The sequence below is a fragment of the Chiloscyllium plagiosum genome, chromosome 15 (assembly GCF_004010195.1).
Source record: "Chiloscyllium plagiosum isolate BGI_BamShark_2017 chromosome 15, ASM401019v2, whole genome shotgun sequence".
Classification (NCBI taxonomy): domain Eukaryota; kingdom Metazoa; phylum Chordata; class Chondrichthyes; order Orectolobiformes; family Hemiscylliidae; genus Chiloscyllium; species Chiloscyllium plagiosum.
The window spans coordinates 16,104,368-16,115,542 of NC_057724.1; the positions used below are offsets into that span (position 1 = coordinate 16,104,368).

General features: G+C 43.8%; 1 long non-coding RNA gene across 1 annotated transcript in view; it reads left to right on the forward strand.

Annotated features, from left to right (window-relative positions):
- Window positions 1-310: 310 nt before the first annotated feature.
- The window catches only part of LOC122557133, a 23,178-nt gene continuing 12,313 nt past the window's right edge, over window positions 311-11,175 (forward strand). Inside the window, exons 1-4 of the long non-coding RNA XR_006313749.1 lie at window positions 311-809; window positions 2,613-2,827; window positions 4,425-4,601; window positions 10,192-10,349. This is a non-coding gene — a long non-coding RNA (uncharacterized LOC122557133). The remainder of the gene's footprint in view (window positions 810-2,612; window positions 2,828-4,424; window positions 4,602-10,191; window positions 10,350-11,175) is intronic.

Below are 11,175 nucleotides of genomic sequence, written 5' to 3' on the forward strand. Positions count from 1 at the left end.
GAACTCCCATGATAAAACAAAGAACTGCGGGTGATGCAGATCTTGAATAAAAGCAGAAATCGCTGGAGAAATTCAGTAGGCCTGACTGTGCAGGGAAAGCAGAATCAACGTTTCGAGTCTGTTGACCTTTCTTCAGAACTGCTCTCATGTGGTTTTAGGAATTTCCATACTCTGTTTTGAGAGTTGAGAGTTACACAACAATCACATTCACTGATAGCAGACCAGTAAACTTGTCTGATCTCAAGGCACTTGAGGGGAAAGTTTTCCAAGTAATTTGCATGGAGGCCACTGGGAGGATAAGTAAGGGAGTGCTAATTGAATCCTTGCCAGCCAAGCAGAGTTTAGTTTCCTCTTCTCCCTTCTATTTAACAATTAATTAACTGTTAAAGGGCCACAACATTGGCACTTCTGCTGCCAGGACCAACTTCAGGAATTTCACAGCAACTTTGTTTCAACGTGCTCTCTTTTCTTCCTCCAGGTCTGCATGAAGGTGACATGCCTGATACCAGGCAGCAGCAGGAAGCAGTCGTGTCACATAAGAACCCTATCAAGAACTCCGGACTCACATCTGGGAGAATCAGATGGAAGGAAATCAGCAGGAAGCATCTGGCGGGGAACTGAGCAACTAAGGGGAGGAGCTGCTGGAGTTGGCAGGAGAACAGCTGCAGCAGGATGAGGCAAAGGGGGAGGCTAGTTAACTTCTCTCCCGAGCTGTGTTGTGAATTGGCTGAATCACTTCATGGAGACCTTAACAAATCTTTAAAGCTGTCTGCACAGAATGGCCAGTCATCTGTTTAAGTCTATAAGAGGTTTGTGAACTCTGATAAGTCTCCAAGAACTGATGCAGTTTTACTTGTCAATACTGTGTCTGTTGTGGTTAATCATTTTGATTCCGAGGTGCGGAATGTTTTCACATGCTGTCCACAATCTGTGAGGGATTTGATAAGGAATGCTTGTTATCAGGCTTGATGCTGTTCAGTAATCCTCAAAGATCCGGATCATTGTATCTGATAAGAACAATATGGCATGAAGCATAGAAACACGAATGCCTGACTTTTCAAGAAGGCCTTTTATCTTTCCTAGTAAATCTATCAGAGGACTAAAAGTAGGTGGAGAATCTTACATTGTCATGGTAACCCAGCTGAACCAAGTGAGGTATCATGATTGGAGTCACTGTCGCCAATCTGTGTTGCTGAACTTGGTCACAGTAACCTATATCAGGAGAGGAAGAATGCCCAGACAATAGAAGAGAGCTTGGTCTTAGTTAAACAGATCATGTCCATGACGTATTAGTTAGCAGCTAGTTACTCCAATCTATGGAGAGAAATAGTTAACCACTATGTGCTCAGAGGGGCCTTCAAACACAAACAGGACACTCCCAACTCATTCTCATGAGCTTGGCAAGAGAATTAGCGAGAGTCAATGGGTTCCTTCTTTCTTGTTCCATCTTCCTCCTGTTTAGTGATTCCTGACCATTATGGCTGAAGTTTGAGATCGAGCTCAGGGTGACCTTGATATTGTTGTCAACGATATTGATTCAAAGTGAGGGAGGAATAATGGGTCTGTCAACTCAAAACAATAATCATCAACAATAGTGCAATATTGTCTGTGTTCAAAATAGGTTTTCATAACTTAAGCCACTAACTTTCTTTTCTGTCCAGTCATCTGCAAAATATTGACCTGTGGTGAAATATTCCAGCTCTTTTTTTCCTGAAGAGGTATACCAGACTCAAAATGTTAACTCTGCTATTTTTCTTTGCTACCAGACCTGTTGAATTTCTCCAGCATTTGTTAAAATTCGTTTCCGGGATGTAGACATGGCTGGCTGAGCCAACATTTATTGCCCATCCCCAGTCACCCTTGAGAAGATAGTGGTGAGGTGCCTTCTTCAATCACTGCAGTGCATGTGTTGTGGGTTGACCCAAATGCTGTTAGGGAGGGACTTTCAAGGACAGTAAAGGAATGGTGTTATATTTTCAAGTCAGGATGGTGAATGGCTTGGGGGGAAGTTTCTGGGTGGTGGTGTTCTCATGTATCTGCTGCCCCCTGTCCTCTGAGATGAAAGTGGTTATGGGTTTGAAAGGTGCTGTCTAAAGATCTTTGGTGAATTTCTACAATGCATCTGTAGGTAGTACGCACTGCTGCTACTAAGCGTGGGTGATGGAAGGGGTGGATGTTTGTAGATGTAGTGCCAATCAAGCGGGCAGCTTTGTTCTGGATGCTATCGAGCTTCTTGAGTTTTGTTGGAGCTGCACCCATCCAGGCAAGTGGGACTATTCCATCACACTCATGATTTGTGCCTTGTAGGCAGTGGACAGACTATGGGAAGGCAGGAAGTGAGTTACTCACCACAGTATTCCCAGTCTCTGACCTGGTCTTGTTGCCACTGTGTTTATGTGGTGAGTCCAATTGAGTTCTGGCCAATTATAGTTCTTGGACTTATGATAGTGGGGGATTCAATAATGGTAACACCACTGAATATCATGGGGTAGTGGTTAGTTTGTCTCTCATTGAAGATGGTGATTGCCTGGCATTTGTATGTCATGAATGTCACTTGTAACATGTTAGCCCAAGCCTAATTAATGTCCAGATTTTGTTGTATTTGAACACAGACTGGTTCAGTATCTGAGGAGTGGAAAATGGTGTTGAACATCATGCAATCCTCGGTGAACATCCCCACTTTGGACCTTATGATGGAGGGAAGCTCATTGATAAAGCAGGTGAAGGTGGTTGAGCCTTGGACACTATCCTGAGGAACTCCTGCAGAGATGCCCTGGAGCTGAGATGACTGACCTCTAACAACAACAACCATCTTCCTATATCCCAGGTATGACTCAACTAGTGCCCCTAATATCCATTGATTCCAGTTTTGCGAGGGAATCAATGGGTATCAATGGGCATCCTCTCTGTGCTTGATCCACCAGTGTAAGGTTGTCAACAGTTGAACTGGAGATGGTATCTGCTGATATATAGAAGCTTGCTTGCTTGTATTGGTCTTGTATGCAAATCACATGAGATGAAGACAAAATTGTTATATCTGCAGAAGCATTTTTGCGAATTTGTTTTTACTCCAACAATGAGATTAGCAGTTTATGACCAGTCTCTATAAGAAGTGTCAGACACTTTATGTAACCTGAAAATCTCTCACAGGTCTATATAACTAAGAGTGCTTCATTTTCAATAACTGCATGCCAAGTCTCTGCATCTGTTAATACTTCAACTGTTTTCTTCAGCTGCTCTTAGAAGAGAATTGTTCCAATAACTCTGTCTGAGGCATCTACAGCAATAAAAGTCAAGAATGATTGTTTCCAGTGGGTAAAGATTCTGCAAAGGTCAACACAACTTTGATCTTCCCCTTGATGTGTGTCTATGCCATACTTGAAACAATTTAAGTATTTCAAGGATTCAGTAATGGGTGCCAAGTAAATATTTTACCAACGTCTGATGTAAAAATTGCAGATGAAGAGTCACCAGACTCGAATGTTAATTCTGCTTTCTTCCCAAAGGTGCTGTCAGACCTGGTGAGTTTTTCCAACAATTTCTGTTTCTTTTTGTTTCAGATTTCCAGGATCTATAGTCTTTTCTTTTATAAAATAAATTGTTAACCATTCTCTGAAAACTTTGCAAATCAGGTAGTGACTTTAGAGCATGGAGCTCTTTAACTGTCCTTGTTTGCTTCATTTAATGCCATCCTTGTTGATGATATGTCCTGGAAATTAGATAGTCCTCGACGAACACACATTATTCATTGAAGGTAAGGCCTGCTGCCAGTAGTCATTTCAAAATTGTATGCACTCTCTGATTATGAATTTCTGTCAGTTCTGCATGGATTGGGATATCCGTAGGCATAGATCACTGTCCAGTCCTTGCAGGATGTTTTATATCATATGTTACATATTCTCTGGAGCTGAGGCAAATCTGTTGTCATAATATCATCCAAAGGGAATGCTGAATGGGGTAAGGCTCACCTAATGAACTCTTCCAAGATCCACTGTTCGCATTAAGCTTAATTGAAGAGCTTGCTGTTAGAGATCTGGAAGCTTTCATCGACAGTAATCATGGGATAGATTTCTCTATCTATTGTGCGTTTGAGAAGTGTAACGTCACAACATATTCTGATAGAATGCTTAGGTTTTGACCCAATGACCATGCTTGAACACCATTGTGTTGGCGCGACACCTGTGAGATGGTGACTATGTTGGTCATCTCCTGAAACTGTGGCTTACAAGGCATCCAGAAGATGGCAGAGTAGGGTTCCTGAGCCGGGACTCATTCACTTTGATTGCTTTTCTTTTCTTTTTACTTATGTCTTGTCCAGAGCTGAGACAGCATAGGCGATGGTGAGGAACTCCAGCACAGATATGCGTGAGCCCAGCGTGGGCATGGTAGTGGCAGCGAGTGAGCCCCTACTTTTTTTTTCCCAGAGCGAACACGGGACCTGGCATCAGGATCAGCCCCAGCCACATTGACGGAGGCAACGTTGGGGGCTTAGGCCCAGCGGCACAGGATGGTGCCTGAGGATTGGCCACTTGGTCACTGGTTGGGTGCAGTGCTGGTGACGGCGAAATAGTATGGAATGGCATCACAGCAACATCGACAAGGTAGGCAAAAGATGATGCCTGAAGAGTGATGACTCCCACCACAGTGCTTGGTTCCAGTGTAGATGGTGGTGAGGCAGTGCAGGAGGGATGGTGGCACAGGTGTTGTTGATGATGGACTCTCTTCAAGCGAGCTCTTTCAGTTTTTTTTCTTATTTTTGAAACTATTCAAAATAGTGCCGGATAGTGGCAACAATAGAAAAGCTTTTCACTCTATTTTACTGTAAAATACAAGTGAAAATTCTTAAAAATCATTCAAAATCATTCATTCCATTAAAGGATGCGGAATCTTCCAACATGTGCTATATTCTGTGTTATGTTTTCCAAAACCAGTGACAAGTTCTTGCTCAAAATGACTCTTTTCTTAGTTTGTGAGCACTTGCATTTGGCAGAGTCAGTGCAGAGAACAGCATGCTTTCTTGCTCAATATTGTGCTCTGCTGATTATGGATGAGATGTACCTTTTCTGAATAAGAATAATCTTTATGCTTCAAATGTGCTGTTGAATTCTCTATAATTTCAGGAGTTGTCCCACCCACCCTATGTAATATGAAGTCAGGATGTTACAACCATTTTTACTTCAACCAAGTGTTTTTCAGACAGTACAGCAATACTTGCTCTGCTGACAAGTTGAAATGAGTTAACCTGTGTGATCTGTGTTATGGAGAAAGTGAGGACTGCTGATGCTGGAGATCAGAGTCGAGAGTGTGGTGCTGGAAAAGCACAGCAGGTCAGGCAGCATCCGAGGAGCAGGAGAATCAAAGTTTCAAGCATAAGCCCTTCATCAGGAATCATGAAGGGCTTATGAAGGACTTCTGCCGAAAACATCGATTCCCCTGCTCCTCGGGTGCTGCCTGACCTGCTGTGCTTTTCCAGCACCACACTCTCGACTCTGATCTGTGTTATATCAAGTTCAGATGGGCCATCTATTACTCCTAATGAAGATTGATTGATATCTTTCAAAGATGCCATATTACCATATAATGTTATGTGTACTATTGAAGATATGTCTTGGCATTCTGGATTATCTTCCAACAATGAAGATGTTAACTTCTTTGTACAAGCAAGCATTATAGGTTCTGTGATTCAATGGTTGTTTTTAACATTCTCTGGAAATGTCCCACTTTCTTACAAAAGTTGCATTGATGCAATAAAGCTGGTCATTGTTTCTGTTTGTGTGCTTTTCTAATCCACATCTGGATTAGAAAATCCAGCATTTGCAGCATTAAAGGATTTAACAATGTTTTGCTCTGGTCTATGAGGTGATGTTTTCAAACCTTCAAAAGTTGACCAAGCCTGATGATCTTGGACTCAATTGGTTTTCTGTTCCCATCAATCTTGTATTGTTTGCAATTTTCAGTATCTGCCCCATCTGGACACGTGATCATTTTTTGATGGTCTGAAATCTGAAAGAGATGTATCAGAAAATCGAATTGCAACTTTGTAATTAATAATTAAAACAACATCTTTACAAAATTCTGACAATGTGTGAAGATCATAAAGCCACAGCAGGTTGTCTCGGTAACTGGAATACTCTTTTCCAATCTCTTCAATCAGGCAGCAGTTACAGAAGCTTGGACACATGCACCAACAGGTTCAACAACAGTTTCTTCCCTGCTGTTATTATACTGCTGAGCAGACCACTCTAATTTCAAATCTAACGTTGATCTTGCTTTTGTGCACCTCCAGTGCACTCATAACTTTGTATGCCTTGCTCTGTCTAAACTCCCTACGATCTAAATGTCCTTGTTTGTATAATCTGCTTGTACTGTTTGCAAATCAAAACTTTTCACTGTACTTAGCTTTATGTGACAACAATAAATCAAATCCTTTATTAGATCCACTTCACTCCATTACACAATTGGTATTTGATTTAAGATAATTTTCAGATGCTCTTACAGTATGATCAAAGACCTCCTTCTGTTCTGTCAGATTCTGTATTTTTTAAAAACATGACCTGTAAACGGATAAGAAAAGTGTGGCACTGGAAAAGCACAGCAGGTCAGGCAGCATCCAAGGAGCAGGAGAGCCAACGTTTTGGGCATGAGCCCTTCATTGGGAATTCCTGACAAAGGGCTTATGCGCGAAACGTCGACTCTCCTGCTCCTCGGATGCTGCCTGACCTGCTGTGCTTTTCCAGCAACACATTCTCGACTCTGATCTCCAGCATCTGCAGACCTCACTTTCTCCCACTGCTCTTTGTACTGTTGAATACTGCATCCACAGAAGCTGACAGACTCGGTATTTTTGAGCTGCTGAACTTTGATAGAGTCATAGAGGTGTACAGCACAGAAACAGAACTTTCAGTCCAAATTGTCCATGCCAACCAGGTAACCTAAATGAATCTGGTCCCATTTGCCAGCACTTGGCCCATGTCCCTCTAAACCCTCCCTATTCACATACCCATCCAGATACCTTTTAAATGTTGTAATTGAACCAGCCTCCACCACTTCCTCTGGCAGCTTATTCCACACACACACACTACCTTCTGCATGACAAAGCTGCCCCTTAGGTCTCTTTTAAAGCTTTCCCTCTCGCCCTAAACCTATATCCCCTAGTTTGGAACCCCCACCCTGGCGAAAAGATTTTGACTATTCAGTCTATGTGCCTCATGATTTTATAAACCTCTGTAAGGTCACTCCTCAGTCTCTGACACTCCAAGGAAAATAGCCCCAGCCTATTCAGCCTGTCCCGAAAGCTCAAACCCTCCAACCCTGGCCACATTCTTGTAAATCTTTTTTTAAACTCTTTCAACTTTCACACCATCTTTCCTGTAGCAGGGAGACCAGAATTGAACGCAGTATTCCACAAGTGGCCTAACCAATGCCCTTACAGCTGCAATATGTACATTAGGTTTTCTGTTTGGACTTTTTTATCCTTTCTTCTCCTTGAATGGGTGTAATTTTTGCATAACTGAAGATGTATTCAAGCTGGCGCTGTCCAGTCAAAGTCCAAATTTCTATTCATCATCTTATGTGTGAAGTACTGTCCACTCCTGCAACCTAGATGGTTCACATAGATTCATCGCCATCTAGGTGAAGCATCAAGGATGTCTTGGGGTCAATTCACTGCCACAAATCCTCCTTACCTGTAATAGTCTCGGATACAACATGGAGAAGCTTGCCCACAGAATGTCTTAGGTAGAAGCTAGGTTGAAGTGTTAGTAAAACAGAGTATGTTTATGGTTTTTGCCATGGTTTTGGTCATCATATTAAAGGAAAGATATTATTTCATTGAAGGCAAATCAGAGAAGGTTCAGTAGGATGATCCCTGGTTTGGAGGGATTGTCTTATGAGCAATGGTTAAACACGTTGGGGCTCTACTCATCTGAATTTAGGAGAATGGGGGCTGATGTCAATGAAACATATAGCATTCTTAAGGGGCTTGACAGGGTAAATGTTTCCCCTTTTGCAAAAGTCTAGGTCCAGAGGGCATAGTCTCAGAATATAGGAGCAACTGGTTAAGACTGAGATGAGGAGGAATTTCTTCTCTCAGAGGGTTATGAGTGTTTGGAACACTTTGGCACATAGAGCTGCAGAGGCAGAGACCTTGTACATATTTCAGGCTGAGATAGATTAGAGTTTTAGAGTCATACAGCTGAGAAACAGACCCATTATCCAACTCGTCCATGCTGATCAGGTTTCCTAACCTAAACTGGCCCAATTTGCCTGTGTTTGGCTTATATCCCTCTAAAACCTTCCTATTCATGTACCAGTGGGAGTATTGATAAAAGGTAAAGTCACCAATGTCTCAACAGACCACAGGGCTGTTCCCTCATCAGAGAGAGATGACTAGTGCTGGTTTAACCTAAGGGTCACCATACCTCCCACAAGGAGGAGAGATTGCAAAGGACAGTCCTTCATTGTAACCCCAGCCAGTGCAGGAATTGAACCCATACTGTTGGTGTCACTCTGCATTACAAAACCAGCCAGGTCTTCCTGGAGACAGTGGCCTATATCCTGATGAGTGCAGATTACATGATATCAGTTAGCCTTTTCAGTTCCTAACTGCATTATACAAGAAAGAACAGCCGCTGTTAACCGAAAGAGGCAGGTAGAGAATGACAGCCGGATTGGCACCAAGTTGATGATCAACATAACAGAACCACCAGATGATATGGCTAAACTTTCTCCCCCTCTGTCATCCAGACAGTCATCTAGCATGCTTCCTTCATTCCCTCTCCTCTGTTCTAAACCTCACCCCCCACAAACATAATAAAGACAGTCACCCTTGTCCTCACCTACCATCCCGCCAATCTCTGCACCCAATGCATCATCCTCAAACACTTCCACTAACTCCAACTGGACTCCACCAACAACATGATCCCCTCCCCACCCTTTCCTGTCTTCCGTAAGGACCAATTCCTTGGTCAGTCTTTGGTTTGTGCCACTCTCCCCACCAAACCCTCCCCACCCCTCCCAAACCCCCAGGATGCAAAACCTGCCAGCACACCACCCACTCTCACCTCCATCCAGGGCCCCAAACTGTCCTTCCAGGTGAGACAGAGGTTCAGCCGCCTCTCCTCCAACCTAGTTTAGTGTATCTGGTGCTCTCGATGTGGTTTTCCGTACATCAGTGAAACCAAATGTAAACTCAGGGCACTTTTTGCCAAGCATCTCAGCCAGGCCTGTAAGGGCCAGCCTGACCTCTCGGTCACCACTCATTTCACTTTCCCTTCACACTCCCGCTCCAACATGTCCATCCTCCATTGCCACAGTGAGTGAGATCACAAATTGGAAGAACAACACCTCATCTTCTGGTTGGGCAGCCGACAGTCCAGACGACTCAACATTGAGTTCTCCAATTTCAAATAACATCCCTTCCCATCCCCCAACTCCCTCGCCAGCTCTTCCCCTTCCCTTCCATTCCTCTAACTGGCACTTCCTTCCAGCTACCAACTGGATTCATTTCTCCAATTGACCACCCAGGCTGTACCCTCAACCTGTGTTCACTTATTACTACTTCACCACTCTGCCTCTCTTCTCATCCAATACCGTCTTGCATCCCTCCCCTTTATCTGCAGCTCCCCCTATAGCTACCCCTATTCTTGAAGAAGAGTTAAACCCCAAACGTTGACTCCACCATCTCCAGATGCTGCCTGGCTTGCTGTGTTCTTCCGGCCTCCTGCCTGTCTACTTTGGATTCCAGCCTCTGCAGTTTTGTTGTCTGTGACCCAAAACCTAGCCTTCAGCACAGATAAGTCAGCAGGTCTCACTAAGGGGCATGAAAATGCCTTTACACTTCTTACCCTCACTGAAATGATATGTAGGAAGAGTTGAGATTACTGGTGGGGATTGAAATAGTCCTGAATTTTAGCTTCTGAAAGATAGTGATATCATTGCAGAAGTGGCTTAAATTTATAGAGTATGGTAAAATTCTACACTGGCAAGTCAACAACGCTTGAAATCTAATAACAAAATGACAGAAACGTGATGACCTTGTAAACTCTGTCAGTTTAACCTTGTGGAAGAAGGAGCCCTGTTAAAATCCATGGCCTATGTTGGTAATAATTAATTCACTGCACTGAATTCAATCCAAGATCTGTGGCAAGAAAAACAATGCATAAATGTATAACTGAAATGTACAATCAACAGTTGTTGACTTGGAACTGGAGAAGAAATTCATGCTGTCAAGCCGTATGGAATATTTTGAAGAAGTAACATAAAGACTACAATCTTTAACGTTGGCCTGACAGAGCCGTAAATGTCTGGGAATTTCACCATATGCTGCACATCAATCTATTAAATGCAAGGTTAGTAGTATAGCAGTATCTCAGCTGTTGAATGCGAGTCTGAGCCAGTGTCTATGAGTGTCGAAGCCAGTGACAGAGATTGTCTGAGCGGAAATCTGTGTGAGTGTCTGAGCTGGGGTCTGTGAGTGTCTGAGCTGGAGTCAGTGTAAGTGTCTGAGCCGGTGTCTCTGTGAATGTCTGAGCTGGAGTCTGTGTGAGTGTCTGAGCCGGATGCTGTGTGAGTGTCTGAACTGGAGTCTGTGTGAGTGTCTGAACTGGAGTCTGTGTGAGTGTCTGAGCTGCAGTTTGTGTGAGTGTCTGAGCCGGAATCTCAGTGAGTGTCTGAGCAGGAGTCTGTGTGAGTGTCTGAGCCGGAGTCTGTGTGAGTGTCTGAGCCGGAGTCTGTGTGAGTGTCTGAGCCGGAGTCTGTGAGAGTGTCTGAGCTGGAGACTGTGAAAGTGACTGAGCCGGAGTCTCTATGAGTGTCTGAGTTGGAGTCTGTGAGAGTGTCTGAGCTTGAGTCTCTGTGAGTGTCTGAGCCGGTATCTCTGTGAGAGTCTGAGATGGAGTCGGTGTGAGTGACTGAGCCGGAGTCTGTGTGAGTGTCTGAGTCGGAGTCTGTATGAGTGTCTGAGCTGGAGTCTGTGTGAGTGTCTGAGCTGGAGTCTGTGAGAGTGTCAGAGCTGGAGTCTGTGTGAGTGTCAGAGGTGGAGTCTGTGTGTGTGTCTGAGCTAGAGTTTGTGTGACTGTCTGAGCCGGTGTCTGTGTGAGTGACCGAGCTGAGGTCTGTGTGAGTGTCTGAGCCGGAGTCTGTGTGAGTGTCTGAGCTGGAGTCTGTGTGAGTGTC